At 41.3% G+C, this 11,031-nt stretch overlaps 1 long non-coding RNA gene across 2 annotated transcripts; it reads left to right on the top strand.

Moving 5' to 3' along the window:
- The first annotated feature begins 3,989 nt into the window (after positions 1 to 3,989).
- LOC122240134 lies at positions 3,990 to 10,009 on the top strand. Of its 2 annotated transcripts, none has more exons than XR_006219475.1 (3): positions 3,990 to 4,119; positions 4,582 to 4,735; positions 9,924 to 10,009. It is a non-coding gene; the product is annotated as an uncharacterized LOC122240134 (long non-coding RNA). The 2 variants fall into 2 exon arrangements; XR_006219476.1 differs by lacking the exon at positions 9,924 to 10,009 and adding an exon at positions 6,679 to 7,135.
- The last annotated feature ends 1,022 nt before the right edge of the window (positions 10,010 to 11,031 follow it).

The following is an 11,031-nucleotide window of genomic DNA, read 5'->3' as shown; positions in this document are numbered from 1 at the left end:
GAGAGAGAGAGTGGGGGAGGGGAAAAGAGAGAGAGACTCCCAAGCAGGTTCCCTGCTGAGCAGGAAGCCCAACGTGGGGCTCAGTCCCACGAACTGCTAGATCATGACCTGAGCCAGAATCAAGAGTCAGACTCTCTGCTGACTGAGACCCCCAGGCGCCCCGAAAAATCATGCTTTCAGTGATACTAGTAAAGCCTTGAAGAATAGTTCATGTGTTAAAATTTCATGCTTAAAGACCAAAGATATTACAACTTGCAGTTCATACCCTGTTTCACTGTTTGAAATTTTAAACACAAAAAATTCCAAGCTGTCTCGTAGATTGACAGAATTGAAGCAACTCTAGTTCAGTTTCTTTGTCTTTATAATTACTGTATTGTTCTCGATGATTTTGAATCTGGGGTTTGAAAGCAGGAATGCATGGTACCACAGTGTCACACAGACGAGGGTCATGAACTTGCCCCAAGCCTGTTCCCGAGTCTATGTGAGCTAGAGACTGACTATATACCTGAACTTTTTCCAAAATAATTTTCGTGTTAGATTCAATTGTTCATTAAAAGGTAAGTAATGAAAATATGCTAATTGGAAGCTTATCCATACATTCTACAACCCATTAGTAACCACAACATTTATTTAAAATGCAGAGCAAGGAAAGATTTTTTTCGGGGGGCAAATATTTTACTATTGCTACCGTTTAGAATCGTGAACAAAGCAATAATGATAACATACTGAATTATTAATCGTTTCAGATTCTCTACAGTGTGGTCTCCTATTGCCTAGACCAGAGCTTCCCGTGGCTCTGAACTTGAAGCTCCAGTGCCTAGAAGACATGAGGGTCAGTGTTCAAAGGTATTTAAGTAATCCTGCTTACTTCAATTTTATTCATCAAATATCATCTGTAATAAAGAAATGGGTATTGGAAAAATTTTTTTTTCATAACTTCTGAAGGATCCTGAGAGTGCTTTGTGATGAAATAGTCTTATACAAAGGTGCCTGGGTGGCTCAGTCAGTTAAGTGTCAGACTTTGGCTGTAGTCATGATCTCGCGGTTCGTGATTTCGAGCCCCTCATCCAGCTCTGTGCTGACAGCTTTTTGCCTGGAGCCTACTTCAGATTCTGTGTCTCTGTCTCTGCCCCTCCTCTGCTTGTGCTCTGTCTCTCTGTCTCTTTCAAACATAAATGAACATTAAAAAAATTTTTTTTAAATACTCTTATGGAACCCTTGATAACCACAGGCCAATAACCTGAATTCATCCCAAATGATGCCCCATCCCCCCACAAGCAAGACATTACCCCCATTCACATGCCCATCCCCCAGCTCCATTTTTGTTTAATCAAAACTTGAATTTTGAACTAGAGTCGTTAGGAATATATAACATACAGGCTGATTAGTGACTCCTTAATTCTTTTTTTTTTTTTTTTTTTTAACGTTTATTTATTTTTGAGACAGAGAGAGACAGAGCATGAACAGGGGAGGGGCAGAGAGAGAGGGAGACACAGAATCTGAAACGGGCTCCAGGCTCTGAGCTGTCAGCACAGAGCCAGACGCGGGGCTCGAACTCACGGGCCGTGAGATCATGACCTGAGCCGAAGTCGGATGCTTAACCTACTGAGCCACCCAGGCGCCCCTCCTTAATTCTTTATGTAATCGATAGTGAAGGCTTGTAGATGGTCTGCTTAATTTTATAGCTACCCAAAGGTTGTAATCAGCACTCAGAAGTTCAGTTTGATCATCCCAGCTCACCCTGAACTTGAACTTGAGCTAAAAGTACTGAGGAAATGAGGTCTTTGGGTCTCGTTCCTAAAAACTAGGAAGTGAGATTGATAGTGATCGTGTTTCTTTTATGGGGGAATTCTCTTCTCCGTGGTCTTGCGAAACAGTTTGCCTCCCAAACTATGAGATTTCTGGGGGAAAGCAAGAGGCCACCTCTGTGTACATAAGGGCAGGCAGTGGAAATGTGCCCAAGGAGAAGAAAGAGCGACACGCTCAGGTAGTGCCCGCAGCACAATGGCAGCACGGAAGGAAGTGGAAGGTATGTCCAGGTGAGAAAGCAGGAGAGCGATGTGAACTCTGGCAAGAAGCAATACTCATGACAACAATAATACTAATTTGGAAGCTAGAACAAGCATATGAAATAGATGAATAAAGCCAATGAGGCCCAAAGAAGGAAAGCCATCTCAACAAGAGAAAATGGAGCCACACAGACGTTTCATGTGACAACTCAGAACACGATGATTGACAAAGACAGTGGAACAGGTGAGAGGTGGAGAAATAGGCCAGACCTGGACCCTTTGAGCTCCTGAACTTGAGTCCACACCTTGTGTTAGAAGAATTAGTGACCAAAGGGTTACTATCTTTGGTTTAAGTGTAGAAGTAGGTATGTACCTCATTTTATATTTAGCTGTGTATGTTTGGGATCTTAATATTTCTATAATCAAAATCAGAATGTATTAGGTTCAAGCTTTTGAAATTATCAACATGCGTTTATTTTTTACCTGTGAAAGCTGCCATTTCACGTGATTCAGACTAATAGATGCAAAGATACTCTAAAGCAAACTTTTTGGGTTTGCTTTAGGGTCCATATTGGAGACAAAGGAAAACTTTGGCCTTGACTAAGAATTCTGAATCCCCCTGGAGTTTGTGGTATATGAATTTGGTGCCATCTGGGGAAGTGACAATCCTAGAAGTGTTCCGCCTGCCCCTGGCATGAGAAGCAACTGGGGAGAAAGAGAAGTCCCGGAATTATATCCACCAAAAGAGGTAGTCATAGCCTCTGTACATGTTTATTTCTTCTCATTGCTTTGCTTTTTATTTCAAACTTATTTGACTCTGTCTTCCAGATTTCTTTTTCTCATTGTAAACTAGATTTTGAAATTATTATTTGGCCCATCTGTTGGCTTCCCTTACGTGAAATGTAAATTGGCTTTTGTTTTAAATTTCAGGTGCTTTAGGTTTGACTCTATAGGTCATCTCCTGAGGCAGTTTACCTATGGTGGTGAATTTTTTGCTGCCAAGAACAGAGAAGCCTTGCTGTTTAGAATCCTTTCCTTTAAATTAATGTGCATTTTTGTGTAAAAAAACAAAACAAAACAGTTTTTAATAGGTTTGATTTGCTTGCCTCTGATCTTATGTTTTCTTTCTTTTTTCTTATTCTTTCCTTTCTTGTGACCCCTTACTTATGCTATTATTGTACTTCTTTTTATATCCCCTCCCCACAAGGAGCTCAAGATAAACCACTATCTTTTCCTTTCTCAAAGTTAAAAAAAAAAAAAAAATAGACGCCTATGGGATCATGCTGATTCCTGTGGGCCCCTTGCATAAATGATCATGGTGCATTAGATAATGAGCCTTCATTGGCCAATCAATAATTATCGAGTGCCTCGTTTGTGCAGAATACTGTCCATACCACGGTGTGGGTAATGATGGGAACATATTTCACGAGAGACATTGAAATATTCATGGACGTAGACTTCCTTGGCAATTATGCTTTCGAGATCCATTTATAACAGACACATATTTGGATGGAAGAAAGCTGGAGACTCTCACAAAGTTGGATGCAACACTTTTTTATGAAGCTAGCCATTGTGAAGTTTGCCATTTATCTCACATCCGTCCGCTGTGCACCTCTGATGGTGTTACACTATGGAAGGTCTGTAGGTAAGAGGTAGACATTTTTTTCCGGGGTGGTGAAAGTCCTACTTTACCAAATATTCTTCCCAGTTCCCTCTACCTCTGTCATACTACCAAAATGTTTCCTTCTTGAGTATTACCTTAAAGGTAACGTTTTCCCGTGTGGTATTATATTACCCAGGAGAGGGTGCTTCTCATCTAGCCCAATGTCAGAAACAGCAGCTGATCCCTATCTTCATAGGGCAGGAAACAAGGCCATGAGCAATTGTGACACAGGACTGTTTTGCTTTGATGTAATAGAAGTGGTTTGGGAATGAGCTTGAAAAGAGGTCACCTTGCGCAGATCTAGAGAAGGAAAACAACGCTGGGTCCCTCAATAGCTAGGGGTACTGAAAAGAAGGAGCAGAAGCCAAAGAAGGGAACTGAAGACACAATGAAGCATTCACTTTTGTTGCAATTTAGCTTTTGCCCAACCTGAGTAGGGAAGTTTTGGTGAGCAATGGAGCGACGTGTTGGAAAGCTTGGGAAAGCTCTTATCAGCCTACTTGGGGAGGCTCATGTAGGAGACCAATGCATCTGGGTGTGCCTGAGACTTTCCTGGTGTTACCACTGAATATCCCACATCCCCAGAGTCACCTCAGCCCGGGGCACACAGGGATGGCTGGTCTTCCTATCTGAGACCCTCAATGTTGGGAATATCACCATCTTAGTCACAAATAATTTTGCTAGGAAGTCTGCATGAAAGTCAGTCATTATTATGTAGGCTAGGTCAAAGAGCGTGGTACAAATGCAAATCATTGATTTCTTCCTGCATTTTCCTGAGTTTCTGGACCATCTTTGTAGGTTTTACTGTTTTTCTGGTTTTGGGGAGCATTACCCTTTCCCTCCTGTAGAACACGACCTCACCCTTCCACACTCGCCGTAACTGTTTTTCTTTCTGATTTTTGAAATCAGTTCATTCTAGGAACATCACGTCCTAAAGTTATTGCTTGGTGTTATGTAGGGAGAGTCTCTGAGGGCTCTGATAGGGGCTGTGAAGCTGAGAGATTTCAGAGGTGTCATTCTCACTAGAATGCAACAGCGAATTTCCACCTATTTCCACATGGAGGTAAGTTTAAAGTGTGGTGGTGACTTTGGGAACGGCAGGTCCTTGGTCCTAAGAAATAAGCAGTTACTGATTTTCTCATGGGAGATCTTGAATATTGTAAGAGGCATAGCACTTATGTGTGCTTGCCTCTGTCTGGACAGGTCTTTCTTTAATTTATAATTTATGGAAAGGTATTAAGCCATGGTTATAATCCTATGTGTTGGTGAGAATCTGTGGCGACACCATACAATCATTTATAGAATCCATAACTGTAAAATGTTTTTTAAAAAGAATTAAAATGAAATTAAATAACTCACTAAAAAAGGCCACGAGGTGAAATCAAATACATTCTGTTACTTAAAGATATTTGTACTAAAGTTTCATACTATTCTAATTCTTTGCTCCGAGAGAGTCAAGTTCTAATGTCCTTAGCAAGTAAAATTCGAATATTCATAAATTAGGATTTTGCTCATAAAGTCAACTTTCCACTAACTTGATTCATAATGAAGATAAAATACATCATTTTTTGTTTTGTTTTGTTTTAAGCTGAATCACGGTTGAAACAAAAGTTGACAAAAAAAAGTGGTAGGAAACTCAGTTAAAAATGCATCCAATGTTTGGGAACACAATTACCATTGAATGGAAGTCATCCAAAAGTGGAAAATTAATATAGGGACATTCAGCATTACATGGGGGACCAGTCAGAAGCTTCTGACCTGTCAAAATAGTCTACTATGACTGGTGTTTCTTAGCTGAGCTGAGCACTCAAATATTTGAATCGTAAGAATCTTGATAATTGAAGTTCATTGGTTTCTGTGTGAAGTATGTAAAGCTTACTAGTTTCTTTCCATGTAGAATTTTATTTAAGTCATCCAACAATCCTACGAGGTATAATCCCCTCACATTGACATCTTAAAGTCTAGGTGGCACATATAAGATACACATATAAGATAATTTAGTGTCTCTGAAGGTGGGCCTGGAAATCCTCATTTTTAACAAGTCCCCAGCTAATTTTTATGCCATCAAAATGAAACGCGCATCTAACAATGAACAGGCTGTTATTATCATTCATGGTGTCATTACTCTCTTAGGGACCTTCCAGAATGAGGCACTTCCACTTATTTTTAGCCAGAGCCGATACACTGATTCCCCAAATTAGTCTGTGGTGTAGAACAGTTTCTGAACATGAAAGGAAACCTATGGTAATAGAACTCACATAAAATTTGAATGTGTCTGGGAAGCAAGTTAAATCTCCCTGTACTAATACAAGTACCTTGCAAATTTTAGTGACCATTAAGGAAGCAAAGTATTTTGTCTAAATATATGTATGAGAGAGAGAGAGAGAGAGACCATTTTGATTCATGGAAATGCCTGAAAATGCCATTCCTGGTAAAGTTGATGTACAAGTTCACACCAAATTGCATGAATATCTTTGTAAGAATATCATCCAGGGGGTTTATTTAAAGATGAAGAACACATGGCACTAAAGAGAGCTTAAGAGTAGATGCAGTGGAGGGGCGCCTGGGTGGCTCAGTCGGTTGGGCGGCCGACTTCGGCTCAGGTCATGATCTCGCAGTCCGTGAATTCGAGCACCGCGTCGGGCTCTGTGCTGACAGCTCAGAGCCTGGAGCCTATTTCCGACTCTGTGTCTCCCTCTCTCTGACCCTCCCCCGTTCATGCTCTGTCTCTCTCTGTCTCAAAAATAAATAAACGTTAAAAAAAAAAAATTTAAAAAAAATGCAGTCTTTAAAAAAAAAAAAAAGAGTAGATGCAGTGAAGAAACTGGTTACTGTAGGGCTAGAGGGTTTTGGCAGAAAAAAAAAATGTTCCTTCATGCGGCTTGGAGAAGTAGAGCAAGTATTTTGAAACCAGGGCTTTTACAAATATTTCATAGTGTGGAATATATTTCTCTTTAGAAGAAAAAAACCCTGAAGTAAATGTGTACTGGCTATTTTTTCCTGCAGACCTGTATTTACCATCATACAAGCCTGAACTCCCAAACCTGAATTTCTGAACGTAACAGTGAGGACAGAGTGCATCGTGTTTAACGTGGCCCGTTAAGAATTGCCACCTCTCATTACGGCGCCTTCCCTAGAGCAAAACCCACCGACTACCTGCTTCTCTTTTTCCTCCTGGCCACGCGTTTTTCCTCATTTCTCTCTCTCGTTCATTTCTCGGAGTCTCACCCTCTCTCCAGGCGCACAACAGCTCCCCATCTCATGTTCTCAACCCACACCAGCCCACAGAAATTCTCCGTTTCCTGACTTCTCATATTACCAAGTGTCTATGCCAAAGGCTTTGTTTGGCTCATGGAGATTCTAACTCCATGTTGTTTGCTTCTATTTTATGTATGAGTCCAGTCCTCTCGACTAGATCCTAAGTGCTTGAGACCCGGAAAGACAACATATATTATTTTTTAATTTCCAACAGAGGACATAACTGGTGACCCATAAGTAGACAGTATTTTGAGTCACATTGAATTCCCACCCCCCCAACCCCCACGTGCCACGCCCACTTTCCCAGTCAAATCTATTTCCTTCATTCTTCTTGCCCAGCCACGCTGATTTTCACCCGTAACTTCTCTGATAGGATAAGGGAGAAAAGAGAACTAGCAATTGCAATTCACTTGTGGAAGGCAAAGTATTAAAGAATATTGTTAACTCTACCAAAGAATAAAAAAAAAAAAAAAAACTCGCTGAATTTAGTCAAGACTGTACTCACAGTTCGTATGTGAAAAGTGAAGAGGGTTGATTTCAAGTAATGGCAACAAGTTGGGTGGTAATAACCATCTGCCCACAGGGAGATCCCAAATACCACCTGGAGAAGCTACCTGATAGTTGATATAAATTTCAACTGTAAGAAGTAGCCGTTTGAAATGTGGCTATTCAATTTGTAAAGGTGCCTTTCCTAGTTAATTTGCCCATTGCTTATGTTTGACATGAAGGCTTTTTGCATAATTGTCAGACATTGCATACTGACATTAGCCATGTCAGTGGACATGATCTGTAGGATTTATCCATTTATAGTCAAATAATTGCATTTCATAACAAGAAAACTTTGCCAAAGGGGAGTAAAGCCCCACAGGGAAGCGGTGATGGTGATCAGTGGGCCTCAGGTAATCTTACTGTGTGAGTTCGAGATCCTAGCAGCCAATAGACCTTCAATAAACGTTTGAACATATGGAAGCAGGGTTTTTCATGCATTCATTCCCCAGTGTCTTGAAAAGAGCATAAGCTGTGCAGTAAGAGAGCTTTGGTTCAAATCCCATTTCTCTGCTTTCTGGCTGTGAGACCTTGGACAAGATACTGAATGCATTTGAATATTAATTTCCTCATTTGCAAAATACACGTAACAGTATGTCAATGGGTTTTTGGAAGTAATGAGAATAATCTAAAAGTGCTCGGCAAAGAAAAGGATTGCAGGTGCTTTTTGAATGATGTCATTCACACCTCAGTTGCCCCATATTTCACAGGAAGAGACTGACATGGACATTATAGAACAAAGATCATTAAAATTTACAATGCAAGGCTCAGAGGTCAAGAGAAAGGTTAAGAATTAAGCCATGAGGGTGCCTGGCTGACTCTTGTCATGATCTCACGGTTTGTGAATTTGAGCCTCACGTTGGGCTCCATGCTCACAGCGTGGAGCCTGCTTGGGATTCTCTCTCCCTCTCTCTCTCTGTCCCCGCTCATGCTCTCTCTTTCTCTCTCTCAAATAAATAAATGAATATGGGGCGCCTGGGTGGCTCAGTCGGTTAAGCGTCCGACTTCGGCTCAGGTCATGATCTCACGGTCCGCGAGTTCGAGCCCCGCGTCGGGCTCTGGGCTGACGGCTCAGAGCCTGGAGCCTGTTTCAGATTCTGTGTCTCCTTTTTTCTGTCCCTCCCCCATTCATGCTCTGTCTCTCTCTGTCTCAAAAATAAATAAACGTTAAAAAAAATTAAAAATAAAAATAAATAAATAAATAAATAAATAAATATTAAAAATTAAAAAAAAGAATTAATCTGTGAGTTAACCCTGAAAAAATTGTGCTTTTCTATGTGTGTCTGTCATCAAGGCATCTAACATTAGCACCTTCCTCTATCAAAAATGGCCACAATTAATACATAGCCCTAGAGCACAGGTGCACAATGAAGCAAGCTGGGGGCTGCAAATACCCTCTGTGTGCCCCATGCGGGAATGCTTAGTGGAAAGCACAGGACCCACACTGGGCAGCAGTGGTACGGAATCTTCCCTGAGACAGCCTCAGAGTGGGACATGCAGCTCTGAAGTCAAGACTGTCCTGGAGTAGTGGGCTGGCTAGAGAACAGGCTAGAATTCCAAATAGATGACATCTAGCCACAGTTCGCCTGTTTCTCCAACCTTCCTGTGGGCCAGCCACTGCTCTTTATGTGCATTATTTCATTTACTCCCCCGAAGGCCCCCAGGAGGTAGGTGTTGCTAGTATCTGCAAATTACAGATGAGTAAACTGAGGCACAGAGAAGTTATGTTATTGGTCCCAAGGCACATGCCTAGGAAACTATCAGTAAGAGCTGAGCCTGGGCAGTCTGAATCCATAGACTGCTTTGTTAGATCCTCCTGAGAGCAAAACACAGTAGACACATTGACATGGGCACCAAGGGAAGTGCCCCATGGATCTGGGATAGAGAGGTGGATGTATGAAGGGAAGAGCATTTTGGTCAGATGGCCGTGTGTAATTTTGTCAGTCTGGTATGCTGCCCCAATGGCATGGAATTGGCTCCCAGACGGATGCTGGACAAGAACGTCTGGTGATAAGAACGGCTGTACGTGCATTGTGTCCCAGTGACAGGGTGGGTTGTCTATTTCCAGGGCCTGGGGGCTGCTTTCTCAGACTTGACCCAGATAAGTGCCAGACACAGGAGCACAGGTGCAAGATCAACTGGTCTGCTTCTTGGGTGGAATTTTCCTGCTTAAAGAAAAGGAAAAAAAAAAAAAAAGATGCAGGAAAAGAACAGCTTCCTATGACCTCATTCTGCTTAAAATTCCTGGATATGTCTCTACTTCCCTTCTGGTTCCAGACTTTTTCTTACTTACTTTTAGACTGAATTCAGCTTCTTTAAAAGGAAACAAGTGTCAACTTCATAAAGAAGTGGTGTTGATTTTTTTTTTCCAGAATATTTTGAACTACAGAGCAAAAGCATCTTGTTTAATTAATCTCTGATTCAGTTTTTTTTTTTTTTCTCCCCAGATGGTCAACCTCTCCTGAGAAGGTGGTTCATGGACTTTCTGCATTAGAATTGGGCATGTTTATTAAATTCAGTCATTAAAAAGCTGTTTACTGGGTACATACTATGTGATGAGCATTATATTAGCTACTGGGTAGCAGTCCCTTGGCATGCCTTCTGAATTAGTGTCTCTGGAAGTAGGCTTAGAAATCCTCATTTTTAACAAATTTGCAGATAAATTTTATATTCTCAAAACTTTGAAGACCATGGACTTTTATTATGACTCTTCAAAGACAGAGTGTGGTGTTTCCCGTAAATTTGTTTCTAATCCCTAAAAATTGCGTGGCACAGAGGTATTGATATGTGATTCGTTACAATTCATTGAAGAAATGTGTTTCCAAACTCACTGCTTCGAGTCACTTAGCAGATCAAACCTATCTGGGTGCCTGGGTGGCTCAGTCGGTTGAGTGTCCAACTTTGGCTCAGGTCATGATCTCGAAGTTGGTGAGTTCGAGCCCCATGTCGGGCTCTGTGCTGACAGCTCAGAGCCTGGAGCCTGCTTCGGATTCTGTGTCTCCTCCTTTCTTGGCCCCTTCCCTGCTCATACTCTGTCTCTCAAAAATGAATAAACAGGGGCGCCTGGGTGGCTCAGTTGGTTAAGCGTCCAACTTCAGCTCAGGTCACGATCTCGCGGTCCGCGAGTTCGAGCCCTGTGTCGGGCTCTGTGCTGACAGCTTGGAGCCTGGAGCCCGTTTCAGATTCTGTGTCTCCCTCTCTCTCTCTCTGCCCCCCCCCATTCATGCTCTGTCTCTCTCTGTCTCAAAAATAAATAAATGTTAAAAAAAAATTAAAAAAAAAAAAGAAAAAAATGAATAAACATTAAAAAAAATTAAAAAAAATCAACCTTATCATTTATTCTCATTCATACATTTTACTTTTTGATTTGCCAGTCTTGAGCCTAGCTGGTCAGACACCTGTAAGTCAAGAATCTACTTATTTCCAAGTTCTGGCTTTTGTTTTATTTTGTTTTGTTTGTTCAGGAATATATTGATCATTGGCTTATGTGTTCCTTTACTGGGACATTCTCAAAATCCACTTTGCTTTTTTATTTAAAAATCAGAGAACGTCAAA

This window comes from Panthera tigris, chromosome B4 (assembly GCF_018350195.1).
Source record: "Panthera tigris isolate Pti1 chromosome B4, P.tigris_Pti1_mat1.1, whole genome shotgun sequence".
Classification (NCBI taxonomy): Eukaryota; Metazoa; Chordata; class Mammalia; order Carnivora; family Felidae; genus Panthera; species Panthera tigris.
The sequence above is the reverse complement of the archived record's forward strand: the minus strand, read 5'-3'. Positions and strand labels throughout refer to the sequence as shown.